The sequence below is a fragment of the Corvus brachyrhynchos genome, unplaced genomic scaffold (genome assembly GCF_000691975.1).
Source record: "Corvus brachyrhynchos isolate BGI_N302 unplaced genomic scaffold, ASM69197v1 scaffold258, whole genome shotgun sequence".
Classification (NCBI taxonomy): Eukaryota; Metazoa; Chordata; class Aves; order Passeriformes; family Corvidae; genus Corvus; species Corvus brachyrhynchos.
Window position 1 is genome coordinate 5333914 of NW_008240122.1, and position 11585 is coordinate 5345498.

At 43.1% G+C, this 11585-nt stretch overlaps 1 long non-coding RNA gene across 2 annotated transcripts in view; it reads right to left on the reverse strand.

Moving 5' to 3' along the window:
- LOC108449243 overlaps nucleotides 1–11273 on the reverse strand; it is a 49318-nt gene extending 38045 nt beyond the window's left edge. Inside the window, exon 1 of one of the 2 annotated variants that reach the window (XR_001865398.1) lies at nucleotides 10148–11273. This is a non-coding gene — a long non-coding RNA (uncharacterized LOC108449243). Of the gene's footprint in view, nucleotides 1–5863; nucleotides 6367–10147 lie in introns of those variants that run through there. The other variant, XR_001865397.1, reaches the window with a different exon arrangement.
- Nucleotides 11274–11585: the final 312 nt, after the last annotated feature.

The following is an 11585-nucleotide window of genomic DNA, read 5'->3' on the forward strand; positions in this document are numbered from 1 at the left end:
GCTGAAAGCTCTGACTCATTCTCATATTTCTCTTTGCTCCAGGGCCTCTTTTTTCCTAACCTTTATATTCTTTCACTGTAAAAAAGACTCAAAAAAACCCCCCAAAACCTCTTCCCCCATTTACTGATGCTAGGAAGAGTAAATGGGTTTTGTTCACGGTCTTAATATAGCATCATCACCATTCTCCTCCAGGTTTTCAATGAAGCTGCCTACCTCATCTCATCAGTAGTCACCAAAATCAGTTGAAACGTTTCTATGGATTCCAATGGGCACTGAAATAGGCCATTACAAAACCCAGCTTGTGCAGTTTTACTAAAATCTACTTCATTCTAGGTGATTTTTTTTCAGAAAGGATTTTAATACTTGAGTCTATTACATAAGTTACAGAACAACCCATAGGCCCATGGCTGCCAAAGTGAAAATAAATGGAAGCACTCATTGAAATCATGCTTGCAACTCACACAAGAGCTCTGCATCTTCCAATCTTCTACAGCTAGGATGGGAAAGGACTTCTTGGGTTCAACAAATTAGTGACCATCACCAAAAACCTTCAAGCATTTCAGTTAACCTGGTGGGCAATCAGTCAGAAGGCAAAAGAAAAGACAGTCCTCTTACCGGTCTTCTCTCTGTGGCGTTTGCTGCCATAGAGTTTAATCCTTGCTAACCTCTGACAGATGCACCAGCACTCTTCCCCCGAATTGTGAGGTGGCTCACCTTTGCTCTTCTTCACACATTAATCTGTGCTAAGGACAACTGCAGCACTTCAGCTACAACATGCCAGAAGTACTAGGCTTACATGATGAAGTTTGTGGCAGGCAAAAGCTCATCAAAAAGGAGGCTCAATTATCTCTTTTTCCTTTTTTAACACCTATTGAATTTCACCCTGTAATCTCAGGCAACACTTCTCACTCATGGCGTGCCTGTGAATGAGAACACATTCAGTGTCTGGCACAGCCCTTCTTGCAAGTGTTCTTCTGGTGCTGCTCTTTCTTCTCTCAGTTTTGAAAAATCTATTTGCGATTTGCAACACACAAAACACCTCAGCAGAGGATCGGCATTTCAAGGTGACTCACATTTTTTTAAATGCTGTTTCCTCACCACATCATACAAAGACTTTTGTTCCCACTTATCGTAACTTTGGATACGTTAGGTGGTGGGATTGCTTCATACAGCAGTGAGTGCAGAGCAAGGTGACTACATCTACTATAACTACACTGAACAGAGAAAACTTTTCCTCAAGGAAGGGATTATTCAGCTTAGTCATAGGCTCATTTATATCAGATTCTGTCACCACAGGGTCATGACCCATCTGAGGTGACTTAATGTTCTATAGCTTTCAGAATCAAAGTCCAAGAAAAAGAAAAAAAATACCCTATCAGTCTTCAGCTGGGTTGAAGACTTTTCCTCCTTCCTGGCAAGAAAACCAGCATCAGCAGCATTATGTAACTCCCACCAATTGTGGGCCCTAGGAGCCACTGTTTCTAAAGCATCATGCTCTGCACCTCGCATTTTCACACTGCTCCCCAAAACTGCTACCTGCAAAAGCCCAGCCCAAGGCTTTCAGGCCCCTTTACAGGGGCTTTGCTTCCTTAAAGGCCTCACCATCAGATCTTCAGTGCATGTCCAGTATCTCCTAGCCAGAGACATTGCCCTTCTCATGAGTTTGTCTGCTCCCTTCACCTAGGGTGAATAAAGCAGAATTAAGGTTGAACCCCTGCTCCTCTGAGGGGTCCAGCTCACCATATGACAGGATGATCTGCACAAGGGATGGTTTGGCCCATTGGCATCCAAGTGCTCATTCCACCCAAGCTTCTAGGACACGGGCTGCAGCTCAGCAGAGCAGATACACGTGTCTAACTTTAAACATGAGAGCAGCCCCCAAGAATCAGAGTAGTGACATTGCCTACTCACCTACCTAAATGCTTAACTGCATCAGAGCTGGTGTGAACTAGCTTTGGATCTGGATTTAAATGCTGGAGGCTGAGCTTTTGCTTGCTGCTTTAAAGGAACATAGCAACCCTCCTTTTTCAGACACTGAACTCCAGCAGGTTTAGCTAATGTCAGGGGAAATCATGAGTCCTTTGGAAATCTCTGAAATTTAGGCACATAATGTGTAAAGGAAGATTGTACAAACATTGCCGCCAAATAAGTAAATCTTGGCAATAAAACAGCCATTTACTGAGGAAACAGCATAGAGAGAAGAGGAATTAACTGGGAAGTACTGTTTTGTGAAATTATTTGTCCAATTTCCATGTAAGCTATCAGCAAATCTTGGAAATTACCTTGGAGATTTCCAGCCACTGAAACACTGCTGCCAGCTCTCTCTTTCCATGCCACAGAGATAAAAAAGATCCACTGAACCAGTCTTCCCTTGCTGCTTTTACACAACTTTTCCACTGTTTTCTACATGGTGACATTTTTAAACAATAAAAACTTCCACCTGGCCTAGGACACTTGCTCTCCCTCTCTCCATTTCTGAAGCACAGTAGGATCAGTGATTCACCATGGCTAACAAAGAATGAAGGGGCTGCAGACTGGCTCTAGGAAAAAAAAATCAGATATACAAGTCCACTAGTGTGAGAAATGAAGCCAACTCCACCAGCCCTGCACTGCCACTGCAGCAGAGAGTTCTTGGTGCAGAGAGCCATGAAGGCTTGGAAAGAGACCCTAGGAAGCTGCGTTTCTACCAGTCCTCCTGAAATTCACTGGAGCAGGATCATAAAGTTAGCTTGCTATGTATTTCCACATTAACTCCACCTAATAAGAGTGGGGCAGGTACAAACACTAAAACAAGAACAAACATGGCCTTTACCTGAGACTTGACACAAGCATAAAAATGTAATATAGTAAATATATTTTTTAAAAGGTTCCATTTCCTTCAAATAAGAGCACTTATCTCTAGGGTTGCAGCTGCTAGCCAAAATCTCTCTATCTCCAGAGATAAATAGTGAGATTATGAGATCATATCCTCTGAAATTAATTCCCTGGTACTCAGTTTCTCCAGCTTCGATCCAGGAATTCTGCACAAAATGTTTCAGGGAACACAGTGCATCTCAGCCAAAGATTACTTGTTAATAAACAAGATTATTTTATGAACATGGAAATTAGAGAAGGTCAATAAACAAACCCTATTTTCATAACATCTTTTGCATTGTTCCCCCAAGAGAACCAGAGCAGAAAGTGAATGATGTTTTTATGAAAACTCCAGCTCCACATACTCTGCTGCTGTTAATCAGTGCTCTTCATTGTTCTGGGGCAAGACTGTGCACCAGCTGAGGGTGAGGCCTCACCTGGATTGGGGGTCAAAGACAACTACACTAAAATGAGCAGTAGTAATATGATAAAAACCAGAAATAAGGTGCAGGAGAATGGGCCCCTCTCCAAGAAGTGCTGAATGCATCTTAGGCAGACAGGCTATGTGCTTTGAGAAGTAGGTTGCAATTAAATCATCCATCAGTAAGTGGGTGAATGGTCATTTTTTTGGCTGAGAAATAAGCAGGGGAGCTTAACAGTCTACTAAAACATTCTATGGCCCACCTTTTGAGGTATCACCATATTAAGAATTTTCTTCCCTGAAGGTACTTCCACACTGCAGCAGATGTCACTGACTTGGCAGTGTTTGAAGGGTCTATTAAAAGTAAAGTAATTAATTACTTGGGCTATCATCACAGCACTGCTTTTGAGATATTTTAAATGGTTTATTATTGATAGCCTTATGCTGGAATGTGCTGAGCACCTTCACATTCACCCCTGGACACTGAGACAAGGGCCAGTGCAGGCTCCTCAGACACTGAACATCCTCATGTCTCCTCCTGAGGCTGCTGCTCCGTGTGGCACTCAGCACAGGGCCCAGTGCCACCACTCCTAGGAGACCTGACCCAGCAGCAGGCACAGTGGCCAGCCCTGGGTGTTTGGAATACTGAATCCTGTATCAGTTGATGGTTTGGGAAAGTGATATTCCCTGCATCTGGGTAGGACCCACACCAGAGTGGAGGAGCATGACAAGAAGGGAGCATCAGGGATGAGCTACTCCATGCTGACCATAACCCCTCTGCCTTAGTCAAGGGACCAATCACACGTAACCTGTGGTGATAATAAGGATGAAGAGACGAGCCAGGATGAAGGGGAAAAATTGTGCCTTGGAAGGGGGGAAGGAAAGATGTTTTCTCTGAGTGTTTTAGTGTTTGTCTTTTTGCCTTCCAATACCCAAATAATTAATTTCATGCATAAGGAATTGGCAATATATTAATTCAATTTTCCTCAAGTCTAGCCTGTTTTGCCCATGATGGTAACTGAAAGTGATCTCCCTGTCCTCATTTCAACACACAAGTTTTCTCATTCCTGATCTTCCCATTCTCTCTCCCCTTCCTGTTATGGAGGACAGCGAGCGAGCAACTGGTGGGAGTTTGGCTGCCAGCCATGGCCATCCCACCACACGTAGATACCAAACATCTCACATGGACAAATACTGAATCGTGTGCAGGGAACTGGGAACGACAGCACCTGTGGAAACCTCAGTGAAAGGGATGGCTCCCGCTGCCCGCTGATCACCAGACTCAGACAGAGCTATGCCACCACCTTTGCTAAACCATCTGGCTGCATCTAATTTCTTTGTGAGGGAGTGCCTCTTGGGTTCTGCTAAATTTCTGCCAACAAATTTGACTTCCATCTTGGGACAGAAAATGCAGTATAGCAAAGCATCCTTGAAAAATTGCTGAGCTCTTCTCTGAGGCAGTTATGACAGCATCTATTGCCAATAAAATGAAAAGGAACAAATTCTGAGAGGTGAAAAAAATCTATAGGCATACAGAGGATAAGAGAAGTAAGAGTAATCTACTGCCTAGGTCTCTAAAGCACAAACCTTATGTTAATTTCAGTTGCTTATATTGCTGCTGTTTGTTTCATTTTAGACATACCACCAGGAACCAAAGAAGAAGCATCACATGTAGGGTTAGATTGTAGAAGATGATTTACGCACAGCTTCCTCCCAAAATCGATTTAAAATGTCTCAGATATGAGCCAGGTCATGCAAACTAAGGTATCCCCAAACATTATAAACAGTACAAATAAATATGAATTTGAAATATGAAAAGAGGGGGATGTCTCCAGGCATCTTTCTCAGCATCCTCCCTCGGTGATAAGGAAGACAGTTATTGGCACACTAATGACAGCCATGTTCAGTATTAGAGGGGAACTTTTCTCAAGTGCTACCAAGGGCCAAGAAATATTACATGGGAGGTAATATAAGTGTGGTTAAAGTAGAAATAAAGTTGAACACAAGCGGATTTAGGACCTCACCTGAACTCTATTGAATAGAAAGGATAGAAAGCCCTTGACTCAGTGATGCTTTTTACCTTTCTTAAGAGAGAGGCATTCAAACTAGCATTTTCTCTGTAGCAAACAAAGCTACAGATACTCCTGTAAGCCCAGAGACAAATCTGAAAAGCAACGATAATGAAAATGAACTAGAAGTGAAAGCAGGGAGCTCGCTGGGTATGACTGTGTCATGCAGTTTGGCAGCTAGGCAAGCTAATATATTTTGGGCTGCAAACATATATACATGATGTGGTGCTGTGCCAAGTGATTCAGGCTGGCTCTAAAAGAGTCAGTTGTGCAACCAAAACCTCTATGGCCATGTTTGCTTGGCACCCCATTTGATCTCAGAGGAGCAGAATGTTTTACCTCAGTAGCAGGTGGCATCAGAGCAACACTAGAGCTGGCCAAACCCAGACTAATTTTCAGCTACAATGCAGGTCCTCCATCCAGGAAAGCTTTCCCATGAAAGAAAGAAAGGCTGTGGGGGAAAAAAAACCCCAACACCCAGGAATCATCTGTACAGACTGTCATGGCTGGTTACACTTACCTGAAGAGAGGAAGTGTTCCTTGTAGCTGCTACAAGATCTGCTAGATGCTGTCTGCTGGCCACAGTGGTGTTCCCAATGAGGCAAACTCTCTCCTTTGGAATAGGAAAAGGCTGTACTTGATCCCAAAGTAGAGACTGTGGATGAACAGGCTAAATTTTCCTGTTTGAACTCTGAATTTACATGAGAAGTTTACCATTTGAGTATCATCCTATTCTGCACTGACTTCTCTTTTTCTCCCCCTCTTTCTGCAAACTGAAAGAAATGGATTAACTAGAATTCAGTTGACCTTCTGTTGTTTAAAACTGAGTCTTACTTGTTATGCTCATACAAGGTGGCACAGATTTAAGCAGACATCCAACCTAGACAGGCAGGCTTTTATGTTATGTAAAGCATAAGCAGATTTCCAAGCAAAGCTACTATTAACCTCTGCCTAATTTTTTCTAAAAAGGATTTTTTAAAAGAATTTGAAAGCAGGGCAAAGCAAAACCTGTATTTCAGAATAAGGCCTGTTAAGCAAACATCAGTGAGATAATACATGACTCAAACATACTGCAATGCTTCCCTTCATCTGTCTTTCCATTTACAGAATCAAAATCACAGAATGGGTGAGCTTGGAAGGGACCACAGTGGTTCAACCTCCCTGCTCAAGCACAGTCATCCTAGAGCACATTTCAAGAACTCTTGAATATCTCCAAAGAGTGAGACTCCAGAGCCTCTCTGGGCAATCTGTTCCAGTGCTCGGTCGCCCACACAGTAAAGAAGTTCTTCCCCATGTTCAGGTGAAACACTGTGTTTCATTGTGCCCATTGCTTCCCATCCTATTACTCAGCACCACCAAGCAGAGCCTGCCTCCATCCTCTACTACTGTTCATAGTAGTTGCAATTATAATTCTTGTTTATATATACTGTTGTTAGATATATACTGCTGTTAGATACATATTATTAGTAGATATTTAGAATAGAGACTCAACAAGGTAGAGGTCTTGTCAAGCCACTGAAGGGGGGGAATGATGCCTTAGGACTTCGGCTTTTATATTTTTCAGATCCTGTACTGCTCTAGTGTGTAACTCTAAAACTCCTTACAGCCTGTTAGCTGCTGTTCTCCCATTCTGGTTAGACATGACAAATCTTCTCAAGGCCTGAGACTCAAGGACACCTTGTTGTCCCAGGCCCCAGAATATGTAAACATGCCACTAAAAAGAGGGGAACAAACTTGGAGTAATTACTTCATTACCTGGAATTGTAATTGGAAAATTAACCCTAATATGCAAATGGACCAAACTTACAAAAGTGTGAAAAACTCATGACCTGTTGTCCATTTTGGGTGTAGCCCTAGGGCTCTGTCTGCCCATAAGTGTACCTTGTTGAAGGCCCTTCAATAAATACCCACTTTTATCCTCTCAATTTTATCTACCCTCAGTTTTTAGGTAGCCCCAACAAGGCATCATTGGCACTCCCCTTCAGATACTAAAAGACATTGATGAGGTCCCTTCTGAGTTGCATCTTCTCGAGGCTGAACAGGCCCAGCTCCCTCAGCCTTTTCTGGTAAAAAAGATGCTCCAGTCCCTTAATCATCTCTGTTGTCCTCCACTGGACGTGCTCCAGCAGCTCCATGTCTCTCTTGTACTGGGGAGCCCAGAACTGGACACAGCGCTCCAGGTGTGCCTCACCAGGGCTGAGTAGAGGGACAGATCACCTCCCTGAACCTGCTGGCAGTGCTCATCCCAGTGCACCTCAGGACACCGCCGGCCTCCCTGGCCACAGGACACGCTGCTGGCTCACAGACACCTTGTCGCCCACCAGGACCCCAAGGTTGTTGTCCGCAGAGCTGCTTTCCAGCATCTGAGCCCCCAGCCTGTGCTGGTCCATGGGGTTATTCTTCCCCAGCTGCAGGACCCTGCACTTCCCTTTGTTGAATTTCAGGAGGTTCCTCTCTGCCCATCTCTCCAGCCTGTCGAGGTCCCTCTGAAGGGCTGCACAGCCCTCTGGGGTATCAGCCACTCCATTTTAGGTTGAATCTTACCATTGGGTGGCCCCTCTTGCTGTGTGCTGCACACCTTGATCCTCACACACCTGTGTATTCCTGTAACAGTAATAACCATAACTACTCTGAGATAGCAGAGGATGGTACTGCAGGGAAGATTAGCTCATGGTGTAGGTGTTAAGAATTTACTACTTAATTTGGGAAACATCAGTTGAATATAAAGAAGCAATTGTATTGCTACTTTCTTCTCTCTTAATCAGGTGCCAGAAGCTTCTTATTAAGGATATTTAAGTGACCTGTGTGACAAATCACTGCCTCAGTACTTTTCCTTATGGGTACTGCCACAATTGTGTTGTCACAAATCCAGCCAGTAACATTTCAGCATTCTGCCAGGAGCAGACCAGAGAATGAACTAGGACACAGAGTTTACTGCTTAGCAGTTTAGTCCTCAAAGACTGACAGTGCCCAAATTCCTCTCAATTCATGCCCACTAGGAGGAACCAGGTAACCACTCCTGCTTTTCCTTTTTCATCCCTTACCACTTTGAAGAGGGCTGACTGTGGATCTCAGACACTGAAAACCAGACCTATCAGGTAATGTAGCACTTCTCTCCTTTTATAGCAACAGGATTATTTCCTCTAGGCTACTGTATTCTAAGCATATAGAATGAAGCCAATTATCTTGGTCCTCAATAGTTGGGTGCTCTAATCTGCTTCTCCCTGTGTTTGTATCAATCCTGTCTTTTTTGAAACCTCTTTGAATCTTTCCTAAATGTCTGTATCAGTAACAGCTGATCAAAACTCAAAACTTCCACCATGTGGGGAGGCCCAATAACAATGAAGTCGTAACACCCTGCACTACGAATTTTAACATTTCTGACACTCCTCTGGTTCAGATGCAGCTAGAGATAGGCACATTCAAACAGCCATCCATTAAAGCCTAACCAAGGCTAAAATAGACAGGCTGTGCAGCTTCAATGTGAATATTTATTTCTCTAGTTTCTCTTAACTCCTGCAATCTAACCCCTCCGCCCAACAGTGTAGGGTGCTGATCTCACGTCTGCATAAGATACTGACCAACCTCAGGCAACACAAACTTCAAAACAGGCTTTCCATCCTCTCTGGAAGATGTCAAAACATTCAAGTTTGCTTTATAATTAAAAATACAAAAAATGGCAAAATAAAATACTGAAATTTTTTTCAAAGTGCTTTGTACCAACTTAGGCTGTATGCAACATCTAAAATTATAATTGGAACAAGAGGCTTTTAGCTTGTCAAATTTAAAAAAAGGTTCAAAAACTTTCCTTGGAATTTTAAGCTGAATGTGTCTGTGCATGTGAAATACAATTTCCAACACCAAACCTGTTTGCTTGAAAATTTTCAGCTGTTTTGCTTTAGTAATTTTGTTCCTGTTCCCTGAACAGCTGATTGTTTTCACTGTTTTCAGTTAATAAACAGCACATAATTAAACATAAACAAGGTACCACTGCAGCATGACTTGATGGAAAAGGAGTTACCTCAGTGGTACCACGCAACATATGCAGGGCTCTGAATTAGATAAGAATAATGTGGTTTAGCTTTTCGCTGCAGAGTTTCAGTGATTCTGGTCTCCCCTAAAAAGACATGAACAGAACTAGGGCAAGTATTCACACTAAAAATCATATTGACAAAGCAGAAAGGACTTAGTAAAACTGCACAGGTCTGTTTTACACCCTTTGCTGTTACTTCAGGTATAAGCATTGAAATTTGGACTTACAGATGTTTTCAATACATGTTTATCTGTCCACCTGATTATATTTTAGGGGAACAATCATTAACTAAGTACCTATGTTACCATGATCTTAATCATTGTGTGGTCAATTTTGAGTGCCTTTTAATATAGCTTTTAAAAAGCAATCTTTATAGCTAGGCATAGTGAAAACAGTTTCTAAAAGGAATTTTGCAGGAATATTTAGCTTTGAAAGCACAGATAGCCCGGAGAGATGTGTGTTCTCCACCCAGTACCTAGTGGATATTTCCTGTATCAGAGCATCCTGGGCACAACTCTCAGAGAAGCAGACAAACATTCAAGAATTCTATGATCCCCTGCAGCACTACAGCATGGCACAGAGGGCTCCTCTGAACATGGAGCTGCAGTAATGCAATGCTAGAGTTAATGTGAAAGCTGCAGACATCACCAAAGCAATATACCTTACTAACTCATTACCCTGTATCCCCCTCCTGCTGCTTATCCTACAAGACAGTTCTCTGCCCAAAATGGGACTTCACCTGGCATGGACTTAATCTGAGTTGCAGCTCACCTCTACGATTCCTTGCGTTTTCCATCCTTGAATAGCTCTGAACAACCATGCAGTGAGCAGCCTTTGTCCTTTACAGATGGGACTGGTCTGGCCTCAGAAGCAACCCACTTTGTGAATACCTCTGCTACGTGAGTCCTGATTTCAGCCTATCCTTTACAAGCGTATAGGCAAACAAAGGAAGAAAAAAAAGACAAAAAAGAAACCAGACTATCTAGTATTGTCTCAATTTAAAACATGAGTGACTGCAAGAGCTAGGTACTTCTACAGCCAGCCACATTCCTAGTATCCCTGTGCACAGTCTATGTAATTCGTAGTATGTTTTATCTATCCTTCAGTAGGTCCATCTGTACGTATGCTATAGTTACCACAGGACAGTTAAAAATACATCCTAGGTGTAGCAATACATAAGGCAGATCCTCACCAGTAAAGTAGGAAATGAGTAATTCCCCACTCTCCTGAACAATTCTTCACAATGACAACTCCCTCCTTCCCACACACCTACACTCTCACACGCCTGGAGAAGCCGGGGGCGGGGGAAAGCTGAGCTTTGCAATGTTGTCTGGAAGCTCATCAGATCCGGGCTACTTCCAATTAAAGGAGGGAGCAAGTTCAAAGCCTCTGCTGCTCTCTGCTCTGAACTGGCATTATGCTCAGAGACAGCTGCGCCTGCTGCCGAGACACAAGGCTGCTGAGCCAGAGAAGAACATGTATGAGCATGTCCCCCTTCAGGAAATAAAAACAGGATAGCAGGGAAATCCCAAACCTACTCAGGTGGCTTACAGTACTGGAACACCAACTTGAATTAACAGGAGAAAATGGCAACCAAATCCAGGCGAAGTACAGTGGCTTCTGAGCACTGGCAGAAGATGCTGAGGGGGAGCAAAGACCACAGTGAGGAGATGCACAGAGGGGAAGGTAATCCTGGCACTGTTGACGTCATCATGCTGTGTGGATCTGAAAGGTTCCAAGATGGAGGCTACTTTGCACCATTGGCTTTTTCTCCCTCCCTTAAATGCATGCACTTTTAAAGTCTCTGGTTTTCAAATCCTAGCTATTGTACTGGGAAATTAAGAAACAGCATTCCAGAACAGTAAGATATTTCAGCAACTATCAGGAAGATATGCGTGATGATAAGCTGTATAATTTGTCACATCATTTCCCTTCTACCAACTGTTAAAGGATTCTGAATTGAGATAAAAATTGCCCAATTGCTGCCATCAGCTTGGGCGTGGATTTTTTGCAGCATCCATCAAATCTTGAGAGTCAGTTCACTGACTAGAAATGGAGCTACAAACACACACCTTGTATTCGCCATGACAAATACAGTGACAACAGTTGCAGTGGGTCCCATCTCTAAGCTTTATCTGGTCCTTGAATATCATTAAAGAAGGGAAAAAGAGTGGGGAGAAAACAGATACTTGCATGCTTGTGATCCAAA